Source organism: Nycticebus coucang, chromosome 13 (assembly GCF_027406575.1).
Source record: "Nycticebus coucang isolate mNycCou1 chromosome 13, mNycCou1.pri, whole genome shotgun sequence".
NCBI lineage: Eukaryota > Metazoa > Chordata > Mammalia > Primates > Lorisidae > Nycticebus > Nycticebus coucang.
The window spans coordinates 88,887,912-88,900,098 of NC_069792.1; the positions used below are offsets into that span (position 1 = coordinate 88,887,912).

A 12,187-nucleotide genomic window follows, 5' to 3' on the forward strand; every position below is an offset into this window, starting at 1 on the left:
CAGCATGGTATTGGCACAAAAACAGAGAAGTAGATATCTGGAATAGAATAGAGAACCAAGAGATGAATCCAGCTACTTACCGCTATTTGATTTTTGACAAGCCAATTAAAAACATTCAGTGGGGAAAAGATTCCCTATTTAACAAATGGTGCTGGGTGAACTGGCTGGCAACCTGCAGAAGACTGAAATTAGACCCACACCTTTCACCATTAACTAAGATAGACTCTCATTGGATTAAAGATTTAAACTTAAGACATGAAACTATAAAAATACTAGAGGAGAATGCAGGGAAAACCCTTGAAGAAATTGGTCTGGGTGAGTATTTCATGAGGAGAACCCCCCGGGCAATTGAAGCAGCTTCAAAAATACACTACTGGGACTTGATCAAACTAAAAAGCTTCTGCACAGCTAAGAACACAGTAAGCAGAGCAAGCAGACAGCCCTCAGAATGGGAGAAGATATTTGCAGGGTATAACTCTGACAAAGGTTTAATAACCAGAATCCACAGAGAACTCAAACGCATCAGCAAGAAAAAAACAAGGGATCCCATCGCAGGCTGGGCAAGGGATTTGAAGAGAAACTTCTCTGAAGAAGACAGGCGCACGGCCTTCAGACATATGAAAAAATGCTCATCATCTTTAATCATCAGAGAAATGCAAATCAAAACTACTTTGAGATATCATCTAACTCCAATGAGACTAGCCTATATCACAAAATCTCAAGACCAGAGATGTTGGCGTGGATGCGGAGAAAAGGGAACACTTCTGCACTGCTGGTGGGAATGCAAATTAATACATTCCTTTTGGAGGGATATATGGAGAACACTCAGAGATCTAAAAATAGATCTGCCATTCAATCCTGTAATTCCTCTGCTGGGCATATACCCAGAAGACCAAAAATCACAACATAACAAAGATATTTGTACCAGAATGTTTATTGCAGCCCAATTCATAATTGCTAAGTCATGGAAAAAGCCCAAGTGCCCATCGATCCACGAATGGATTAATAAATTGTGGTATATGTATACCATGGAATACTATGCAGCCTTAAAGAAAGATGGAGACTTTACCTCTTTCATGTTTACATGGATGGAGCTGGAACATATTCTTCTTAGTAAAGTATCCCAAGAATGGAAGAAAAAATATCCAATGTACACAGCCCTACTATGAAACTAATTTGGGACTCTCACATGAAAGCTATAACCCAGCTACAACTTAACAATAGGGGGAAGTGGGAAAGGGGGGGGTGGGTAGAGGGAGGGGAATCGGTGGGATCACACCTGTGGTGCATATTACAGGGGTATTTGCGAAACTTGGTAAATGTAGAATATAAATGTTTTGGCACAGTAACTGAGATAACGCCGGAAAGGCTATGTTAACCACTGGGATAAAAATGTGTCAAATGGTTTATGAAGTGAGTGTATGATGCCCCATAATCATATCATTGTATACACTTATGATTTAATAAAAAAATTAAAAAAAAAATATGTATGTGTGTGAAAGAGTGTCAGGGCCCGGGACTGGCCAGGTCTCGGGCTGGCTTAACTAGGCTCCGAAGACTGGCCGCTAAGCTACCTTGCTCGGGAACAATTTCTCTTTGGTGCCTGAAGGCTATCTACTTCAGCAGAGAGAGTAAACCAATCTTAGAATAGATAGATCTTAGTCCTTAGCAGAGCTTAGTGATCTTCAGCAGAGACACGCTGTGCTGGCGTTCTGCAGGCAGGAGAGGAGACAGAGTAAGCGGGTCCGTGATGGAATGCGCACGCTCCCGACTGCCTTCTCCTCCAGCCTGATAGAAGGCTGACCTCGTGCCAATTCACTACTGCTCTCATCTCACAAGCTCTCGTGCTTGTTAGGAGCGCTAAATCCCTCTCTCCAGGCCCTTTTCAGCAAGGTGTTCCATTATCAAGCTATACAGGTATTTCTTTTTTTTTTTTATTGTTGGGGATTCATTGAGGGTACAATAAGCCAGGTTACACTGATTGCAATTGTTAGGTAAAGTCCCTCTTGCAATCATGTCTTGCCCCCATAAAGTGTGACACACACCAAGGCCCCACCCCCCTCCCTCCTTCCCTCTTTCTGTTTCCCCCACCATAACCATAATAGTCATTAATTGTCCTCATATCAAAATTGAGTACATAGGATTCATGCTTCTCCATTCTTGTGATGCTTTACTAAGAATAATGTCTTCCACTTCCATCCAGGTTAATATGAAGGATGTAAAGTCTCCATTTTTTTTAATGGCTGAATAGTATTCCATGGTATACATATACCACAGCTTGTTAATCCATTCCTGGGTTGGTGGGCATTTAGGCTGTTTCCACATTTTGGCGATTGTAAATTGAGCTGCAGTAAACAGTCTAGTACAAGTGTCCTTATGATAAAAGGATTTCTTTCCTTCTGGGTAGATGCCCAGTAATGGGATTGCAGGATCAAATGGGAGGTCTAGCTTGAGTGCTTTGAGGTTTCTCCATACTTCCTTCCAGAAAGGTTGTACTAGTTTGCAGTCCCACCAGCAGTGTAAAAGTGTTCCCTTCTCTCCACATCCACGCCAGCATCTGCAGTTTTGAGATTTTGTGATATGGGCCATTCTCACTGGGGTTAGAGGATATCTCAGGGTTGTTTTGATTTGTATTTCTCTAATATATAGAGATGATGAACATTTTTTCATATGTTTGTTAGCCATTCGTCTGTCATCTTTAGAGAAAGTTCTATTCATGTCTCTTGCCCATTGATATAAGGGATTGTTGGCTTTTTTCATGTGGATTAATTTGAGTTCTCTATAGATCCTAGTTATCAAGCTTTTGTCTGATTGAAAATATGCAAATATCCTTTCCCATTGTGTAGGTTGTCTCTTTGCTTTGGTTATTGTCTCCTTAGCTGTACAGAAGCTTTTCAGTTTAATGAAGTCCCATTTGTTTATTTTTCTTGTTGTTGCAATTGCCATGGCAGTCTTCTTCATGAAGTCTTTCCCCAGGCCAATATCTTCCAGTGTTTTTCCTATGCTTTCTTGGAGGATTTTTATTGTTTCATGCCTTAAGTTTAAGTCCTTTATCCATCTTGAATCAATTTTTGTGAGTGGGGAAAGGTGTGGGTCCAGTTTCAGTCTTTTACATGTAGACATCTAGTTCTCCCAACACCATTTATTGAATAGGGAGTCTTTCCCCCAAGGTATGTTCTTGTTTGGTTAATCAAAGATTAGGTGGTTGTAAAATGTTAGTTTCATTTCTTGGTTTTCAATTCGATTCCAGTGTCTATGTCTCTGTTTTTGTGCCAGTACCATGCTGTACAGGTAGTTCTTATAACTCACTCCTCCTAGCCATGGGCTATACGGACTGCTACAAAAGCGTGCCCAAATCCCAGAGCCATAATCCCTCCCAGCTGTCATGCTAGTCTTCATTTCTGCATGAAGCAGAGTCATCCAAGAGCCATTGTCTGATCCCCTTGTCCTCCTCCCCCTGTGTGTCCCCTCACCCTCCATCCCCCCGTGTCCCCTTGCTCTCCTCCTCCATGTCCCCTCACCCTCCATCCCTTCCTCGCCTCTGTCCCCCCATGTCCCTTTACCCTCCATCTCCCATGTCCCCTCACCCTCTGTCCCCATGTCCCCTCGCCCTCTGTCCCCCATGTCCCCTCGCCCTCTGTCCCCCATGTCCCCTCGCCCTCCATCCCCCCATATCCCCTCACACTCCATCTCCCATGTCCCCTCACCCTCTGTCCCCATGTCCCCTCGCCCTCTGTCCCCCATGTCCCCTCACCCTCTGTCCCCCATGTCCCCTCACACTCTGTCCCCCATGTCCCCTCACACTCTGTCCCCCATGTCCCCTCACCTTCCGTCTCCTCACATGTGCACACATTTTATACAGATGTGTTCTGAGTGGATGTGGAATTTTTATTTTTTGCAGTTTTTCATGCAAACATTCCCATTTATTATTCTTTTATTTTTCCTTCTTTCTCAGCAGGCCGTAGGCCACCTTTCTCTCCTCCTAGACTTTCTCCGTGTTCCAATCCTCAGGCCTGCCTATGTGAGAGAGGTCTCCTTATAATCAGATAAACCTTACTGACAAGATGTGGGATCTCCTGAGGAGAAAATAGCGTGTCAGAGAACTCAGGGTCACTGGGAGTTGTGGTATGCTCACCAGAACAGGGCAGCCGTGGTGTCTCTTTACCAGCAAGCTGCTAACAATTAGAATGATAGGTTTTGGAGTTTAATTCTAAGAATTTGTGGGAGCCTTGCCTATGCTCCTGTTGCTGTTGGACATGTAGATTGGTCTCTTGAAGCAACAATTTGTTGGGAGGTATGAAAATCTCACTTTGACCTTGTTCTCTTTTTTAGGGAGTTTATTTAGAAGATGCATTCTAGAAAAAGGGAAGGCTGGGTGGTGTGAAGGGCTTTTTTGTACCTGGATTTAGGGGTGAAATTAGAAACAAAATCGACCCCAAAGTATGTGGTCATTCTGCTTCACAGAATTTTCCCCAGACATCTGAAGGGTCATCACGGAAAGGAGGTAGCACCGTAAGGGAGTGGTGACAATTATGATGTGACAATTTCAGAAGTCATCACATCTTTCCTGGAATTATGATAATCTGTCTAACAAGAAAAGCTCTTCATTGAAAAAATGAAGACGCTTTTACCTACTTGGGACGGCAGCAGACAGCAGCTGCTTCTCTGTTCACCCTTTCATCTCTTCTCTTTTTTGTAACATGCCTCATTCAGTTAAAAATTAGTCATTGGCACACAAGAAAAGGAAATACACCCGTGAATGTGCAGGACCCTTGTGGAGTAGTGTCACCAAAGGGCAGCCTGAGCCCCCACGGCCTTACCTGGTGTGTGCAGGGGGCATGACTGTTGCCTGCAGAGCTGAGGACAGTGGTGCTCCCAGGTGTTAGGACCCTGGTTTTCGTCCTGGGTGGGCCATGCCTCATTTCAGCCTCACCATAACTGTGCTGGGGAGGTAATAGAATAATCCACATTTTATAGAGGAGAAAGCTGAGTCCTTCAGGCTCACGGCTGTTGCCATCCCCACACAGAGTCTCTGCTCACAGTCTCCTTGATGCTCCCAGGACAGGTGTGCAGGCTGCTCTTCATACCTACTTTTCACGATAGAGAAACTGAGGCTCCATTAAGTTACTTACCAGAGAGCTACAGTCAGTAAGAATCACGGGAACATTCACCCGTGGGCTTTCTGACTCCAACACTGATTGTGTTTTCATTTTCAAATTGTACTGGGAACGCCCTGATGGTTCCAGGCACATTACCAGTGGTCTCTGCAGTCCACCCCGCTTCTTTTGCTGCCCTCCTCACTCCCGACCCCTCACTCCCAGCCTCAGCCCTGCACTGTGCCTACTCCGGGCCCTGCACGTATTGACTCCTGTCTCTTCCTGATTGGGTTTCTGTTTTTAATTTAGATAAATGGGATTCTGCATAGATCGCAATCTTGTTTTGCTTCTTACTCAACACTATCATTTTTAGATGAATTCTTGGTGCTATGTGCGCTCCTGGTTCATCTGTACTTCGTCCTTTGCCATAGGTCCTGCCCTACGCTCCGGAGCCTCTGCACCCTGCTGGGGGACGGGAGGTGTGATGCACCCCTCACACCTGTGCTGTGGGACTGTGGGAGAGTTTCTCTGCTGCGGACCTAGCCCTGCGTGGATGAGTCATAGTGCACACTCATATTAATTTCACAAGTACTGCCAGATTGTTTTCCAGAATGACTGTACCAATCTGCACTTCCACCAGTGGTGTGCAGGGGTTTCTGTTTCCCTTCATCCTCACCAGCACCTGGTATTAGCAGATGCACCAGAAAGGATGCATTTGATAGCTCAACCATGTCAGGGCACTGGCACAGTATCTCTGTGATGCTACTTTTTTTTTTTTTTCTTTTTGCTGTAGACATCACTTTGTCATAATAGCATTTTGAGCAGGAAGAAGTATCAGGAGGGAAACGGGGGCCCTTGACTGCCACTATCTCCTATTAGGGAAAAGAAAGTTTCTCCAGATATCCCCAGGAGACTTCTCCTGTGCCTCACTGGCCAGACTGGGCAAGGCGTCCTCCCAGCCAGTGCTCAACAGAGATCGTACATTTGCCATTGCTGTTCTTGGCCAGGGCCAATTCTTCCCCCACCCTGGCCTTGTTTTGAGCACATTACTATTTGCAGTGTACCTAAACAGAACTAGGAATTTTTTTTTTTTTCTTTGAGACAGAGTCTCAGTCTGTCACCCTGGCTAGAGCGCTATGGCATCATAGCTCACAGAAACCTTAAACTCTTTGGGCTCAAATGATCCTCTTGCCTCAGCCTCCCAAGTGGCTGGGACTATAGGTGCCCACCCCAATGCCCGGCTAGTTTTTCTGTTTTTGGTAGAGATGGGGTCTCACTCTGCTCAGGCTGGTCTCGAACTCCTGAGCTCAGGCAATCCATCTGCCTCAGCCTCCCAGAGTGCAAAGATTACAGGTATGAGCCATCGTGCCCAGGTTAGAACTAGGACTATTTTAACAAACAAGAGAGCCGTGGCTCCCTTCCATACTGGAGTTCTGGTTTTGCCCATGTTTTAAGCACTACCTCTTCTATACAAGGGATCTATCCCCAACACTGATTACCCATTTGCAGTGAGAACTTCAGAAGCAGTGAGCCAACTCACACGTGAGCCTTTGTCTTGAAACTTGGATCTGTCTAACTCATTTTGGAAACAGCCCATTTCTTTTTCCAACCAGAAGTCGGGCCCACTCACACTCCAACTGCCTCCTTGGAGGTTTACAAGTAGAATCCCTGGTAGACAGGTCAGTGGAAAGATACAAAGGGCAGAGCACCAAAGTTTCTGCTCTGTGCCATGATTCCAAGGCAACATGCCCAAGAAGACAAGTGGAATGAACCCCTCTCGAGGAACAGTACTTCTACACTCACTGACCTGCCTTCTCTGCCATGTGGAAGCTACGGTAACCTGTGTGTTTCTGGCTTACCAAAGAAATTAACTTTTTAAATGACACCTTATTGTTAGAATTTATTGAGCACTTACTTCTTGCCAGGTGGCCTGGGAAGCCTCCCTGGGCTTTGCAGGAATCTCTTGATAGCTGTCTGAGAGCATTTCTTCCTTATGGTCCCAACCCAGGCCCCCAGCAACTGTAGAATCCTGCTTCTGATGTTAATTAGCCCAGTAGCCCTGATTAAGTAACTTCATTTGTTTTTATGCCTTAGCTCCTCATTTGTACACCAATAATAATAATAGTTTGTTACAAGCATTCAATGAGTTAACAAAAAGCGCTTAGAATGACACTCATTGTGTATCAGCTGCTGTTGGTGACATTTTTAAAAATGAAGAAACCAGGTCACTCAGAGGAGTTGATTTACAAAATACCAGATAGTTCTGAGAAGCAGGGCCAGGACTTGAACCCAGGAGATTCTGCTCGTAAAGCTGGGCTCACATGCATCCAAAGAAGCCTCCTCGGTGTACAGGTGTAGTGGCCCAATGGAGCACCACCATCACTCCCCACATCAGGAGATGAAATTTTCAGCTGAAGATGCTTTCTATAAAGAAAGAGTCTCCAACCACCAACCACAAAGATGCAGTGTAGTGCTTCCCAGGGCATGTCTGGGAGTGGCTGGGGTCACTGGGATCCTGAGCCTAGCAGATGGGGCTCATGCTCAGTGGGGAAGGTTCAGCGCATGGTCCCTGATTCCACCACGATGCCTCACTGAGCGTTGGCCTCCTTGTCTTTAAAATCAGGCTTTTATTATATTTCTTCCCAGTAAGGATTTTTTTTTTAAACATTTTATCCCATTCTGTAAATTGTGTTTTAATTTTGTTGACTGTATTGTATAATGCACAGACATTTTATTATTATTATTTTTATTTTTATTTTTTTTTTGCAGTTTTTGACCGGGGCTGGGTTTGAACCCACCACCTCCGGCATGAGGCCAGCGCCCTACCCCTTTGAGCCACAGGCGCTGCCCCCAGTAAGGATTTTTAAAGTGCCGCATAAGCTGAGTATCGTCAGTGCTTCTTATTCCAGAATTGGGGTTTCATAAGTGTTAAGAGCCATATTCCCCATTTCCATTTTGGTCATCAGAAGGCTCAGGAAATTAGGGTTTCTGCGTCTTCTAGAAGAGATGTTTCCTTTCTTAAATGAGCTTAATGGACTAGAGGCAGACACTGCTGGGGTTTTTAGGAGGTCAGTTAGCTCTAGGGTCTGTTTGCTTTGGGGGAAATGAAGAGGGTAGCTCTCCATCACATGAGACATTCCCTCAGTGTCCTTTGAGCTTTTTCAGACAAGGGCCCAGTGTTGGGAAAGAGGCACCACGTGCTTGGTCTGAATGGAGGAGCACAAGCTACGTGGTGTGGTTTTAAGCAAAAAAGATCGTTTCCAGGACCAGCTTTCTTGGGAGGGCTTTTGAACCTGACCCTGAATAACCCTCAACTATCTTCTAATTGTCTTATTTTGATTTAAATGGCTCTCTCCTCCTTTCTCCTCTCCTTCCCTTCCTCTCTACTTTCTTTCCTTTCTTCTTACTTTCTCTTTAACACATGTCACTCTCTTTAACACATGTCAGGTGTGTAGAATCACACACCTGACAGATGGCCCAGGCCAGCGAGACTCAAATTTGAGCCACACACAAATCTCCAGGAGCACCAGTTGAATGCAGATTCTTGGTCAATTTTTCGGTGTGATCCTGAGTTGCCGCCCTAGTAAAGGGCTTCCGGGTGATACTGATTCTGCAGGTCTTTGCACCAACCCCTTTTGACTGACAAGGTAGGATCTGGGCCTCCTCCCTCCCCTGCTCACCCCTCACGGGAGTACTACCCATTTGGAGCACTGATCATACGCACATTAATCCTCCTGACCATCCTGGGAGGTATGGGAATAACAGTCCTTTGATTTTCTTTTAAGATGAGAAAACTGTTGCTCAGAAAAATTAAGTAACTTGGCCCAGCTGGTAAGTAGCACCAGTGAAAACCCAAGTTCTAAAGACAGTTGCAGGTCACAGTCGTCCTCTCTGCGAGTTCATGGATCAATGTCATCCTCCTGGAATGAAACGTGTCCTTGTGCTGATAGGGGTGGAAAGCAAGTGTCATTTTCTCTTCTCCTCCCTGCCTTATCTCTGAGATTTTAATCCAGGCTCCTTCTTTTCAGGAGCCTGAGTTGCTCTCGACTCAGAAGATCGCCCCTGAAGTAACATTGACACAGAGAAAATTGAATACTTTATCTGAGAGGAGAGAAGACACGTGAAACTGGAAAAAGGAACCCTGAAAATAGGCACATTCCCCCCATAGAGACAGCACGTCCCCTGCTCTTTCCCTCCCCTTCCTCCAATAAAGTGTAATGCATTTACCAGTGATTTGGTCACTGCTGAGCCATCTTCATTTAATGCACTTTTGACAGAATAGTTGGTCTGGAAATTTTATTTTCAATTAAACTTACTTGTTGAACTGCCTCAGTTTTGAAAAGATCCCATTAGGATGGCTAATTATATAGCAGTTGCCACAAGGAGATATTTGCACTCCCATTTCAGCTCTTAGATAATTCAAATCTAACGCTTCAGATCTCTCTCCCTGGAGCTGCGTGTGACCATCTTCTCCTCACACTGCAGGCTTCCCTGAGTTATTTTTAGAAACCCAACTCAACCCAGCCATTTTTTTGGTGGACGCCATTTCTAGCCTAGTAGAGAAACCGTATGTACTGATTAAAGCAGCTAAAGAGTCAGTGCCTTTGAAAAGCAGCAAAGCTGTATCTCTCTGTGGTGGGTTAAATATCTGCAAACTTCAAACTATCCTTTGTACTATTATATTCCTTCAGGAACTCCAACTGAAGTCAAAAGACCATGGATATTCCTTTAAAATTGCAAAAGATTTGTCCACTTGCAAACTATTGTCATAATTCTTTTGTTTCAACATGGCCGGCGTTGGCAAGATTTACTGGGGACTCTGGGATCGCCTATGAAATATGGAGATCCCTTTCTGTATTTTCCTACTCGGCTTTGTTTTCTTCTTTCAGCCGAGTACTTGTAATATATTGTGCTTATCCAGCAGGTAAATCTCCTTCCGCTGTAATAGAACATAACACTCGTGGGGAGGGCCAGATTTTTTCATGCCTGCCACATAATAGCTGCTCACATAGTTACCGAAGAGACAGATAAATCATTAAAATTCTATCTCTATTGTCTCTTTAAAAAATCAATCTTTTATTATATATATATTAAATAAGTGTATTTATTTTAGAATAATAAAATTTTTAAAAATAAGGACCAAAAATAAAGCCAGGCACAGTGGCTCGCATCTGTAATCCTAGCACTCTGGGAGGCCAAAGTGGGTGGATTGCGTAAGCTCATGAATTTAAGACCAACCTGAGCCAGAGCGAGACGCCGTTTCTAAAAACTAGCCAGGCATTGTTGAGGATGCCTGTAGTCCCAGCTACTTGAGTGGCTGAGGCAAGAGAATCGCTTGAGCCCAACAGTTTGAGGTTGCTGTGAGGTATGATGCCACAGCACACTACCAAGGGCAACAAAGTGAGACTCTGTCTCATTAAAATAGTAAAATTTTTAAAAAGCTTAACATAAAAGAAAAGAAGACCAAAATCCTTTTAACTCCTCAATTCTTGTCTCCTTCTTAACTCTGTTTGGGTCACATTTGTTATTTTGGATCACGTTCTTGCAGACCTTCTAGTGCAGCCGTTCTCAACCTGTGGGTTGCAACCCCTTTGGACTGTATTAAAGGTTGGCGGCATTAGGAAGGTTGAGAACCACTGTTCTAGTGTGTTTATATATATGCACTCTCACACACACACACACATGAGTACTGTTTTGCAGATCTGTGACAGAGTATATCACAGTTTACTTTTTTTCGCTCACCAATATAACAAGGAGTGCTATCCACGTTAGCACCTTGTTCTTATAACTGCTACATAGTTTTATTACTTTTATTTAGTCCAAATACATAATTTTTTTATCTGCTTTCCCATTCACTATAATTCCAGATCCTTTCTCATGTGTGAGTTGAGAGACCCACCTAGCCACAACCAGCTTTTGGTAGCTACAATGGATTTCATCAAAATCAGCCACCTGCCTTGGAGAGTCCGCCAAGTCAGTAAACAGAATTATGTAAAACTCCAAGGGCTGCCAGCGGGACCCTTACAGTCTGGGAAGTGCCCTGGGCCCTGGGAACTCTGCAAGACAGGAGAGAAGGGGATTTGGCTTTAGTCACAGCACGGCCCACAGCCAGCTTGGGTCTCTCCCTGGACCTTGTTTTTCTCATCTGCACAATGGACTCAGTGAGCCTCTTGGACCTCCTACACTCTGAATGACAGGCTTACACAGTGTCACTGGGATTGGCATAAACAATGCACTTCACCTTCCACTCTGTTGAGTTGGGGAAAGAAAATTCCTGATAAAGTTCCAGCCCGGAGGTCTGAGCTGTGACAATGTCACAAAGAGCCCATGACTGCCCAGCCATGTATTCACTTTGGAGTTTGCTCTTCTTCCTATCACTTTGCCATCTAATAAAAGTGTTTCACCCCCCCACCCCCAGTTTTGTCTTTTTGTTCTAAACAAGGCAATATGATGATGGGGAAAGAAATGATAGATGCTGAGTTCTCCTTCTGACTTTGTCTAATACTGCCTGGTTTTCTTAGACTAGCCACCTTCCTAATTATGGTTCCAAATTAGCTAGGTATCCACCAAAACAGAATTTAAAAGATTGAGACCACACCCACTTATGATTGCCACATCTGCCATTTCTGAGCCTTGTCACCAGCGGATAGGTCATCTCACGATCTGATGAGACATCCAAAGAGACCACCAATCTTGTTTCACAGAATTGTGCTGCTGTTCCAGCTCCTGGTAACACATGCCGTGCCCTTCAGAGGGTTCTGAGAGAGGCCCAGAGAAGGCTATAAGCTGCCATGATTCATAGGTGATGTTTTCTCCCCTGAGACCTGAGACCATGTGGTTGAATTCAGGGCAAAGGGCCTTCCCCTGCTTTGAAGCTCAGGACCACAAAAGCCACCTGATCTGACTCAGATGCTGGTAGATTTTCATGGGGGTCTCAGTTAGGATTTCCCATAGGGGCGAGGTTCTGGCCTCTTACCATGGTGTTGCACAGCCGACACAGCCCGGTTCTGCAGGTTGAAAGGTCAACGTGAATGGGTGTGCAGCTGCGTGGGAGTCGTGGCCCAGCAGTGTCTAGGGGGGTTGCCATTCCT

General features: G+C 44.7%; 1 long non-coding RNA gene across 12 annotated transcripts in view; it reads left to right on the forward strand.

Annotated features, from left to right (window-relative positions):
- The window catches only part of LOC128563530 (uncharacterized), a 279,275-nt gene that overhangs the window by 241,288 nt on the left and 25,800 nt on the right, over positions 1 to 12,187 (forward strand). Inside the window, exon 12 of one of the 12 annotated variants that reach the window (XR_008373802.1) lies at positions 9,125 to 9,510. The exons of the other annotated variants lie outside the window; for them this stretch is intronic. This is a non-coding gene — a long non-coding RNA (uncharacterized LOC128563530). Of the gene's footprint in view, positions 1 to 9,124; positions 9,511 to 12,187 lie in introns of those variants that run through there. 12 annotated transcript variants of the gene reach the window in all.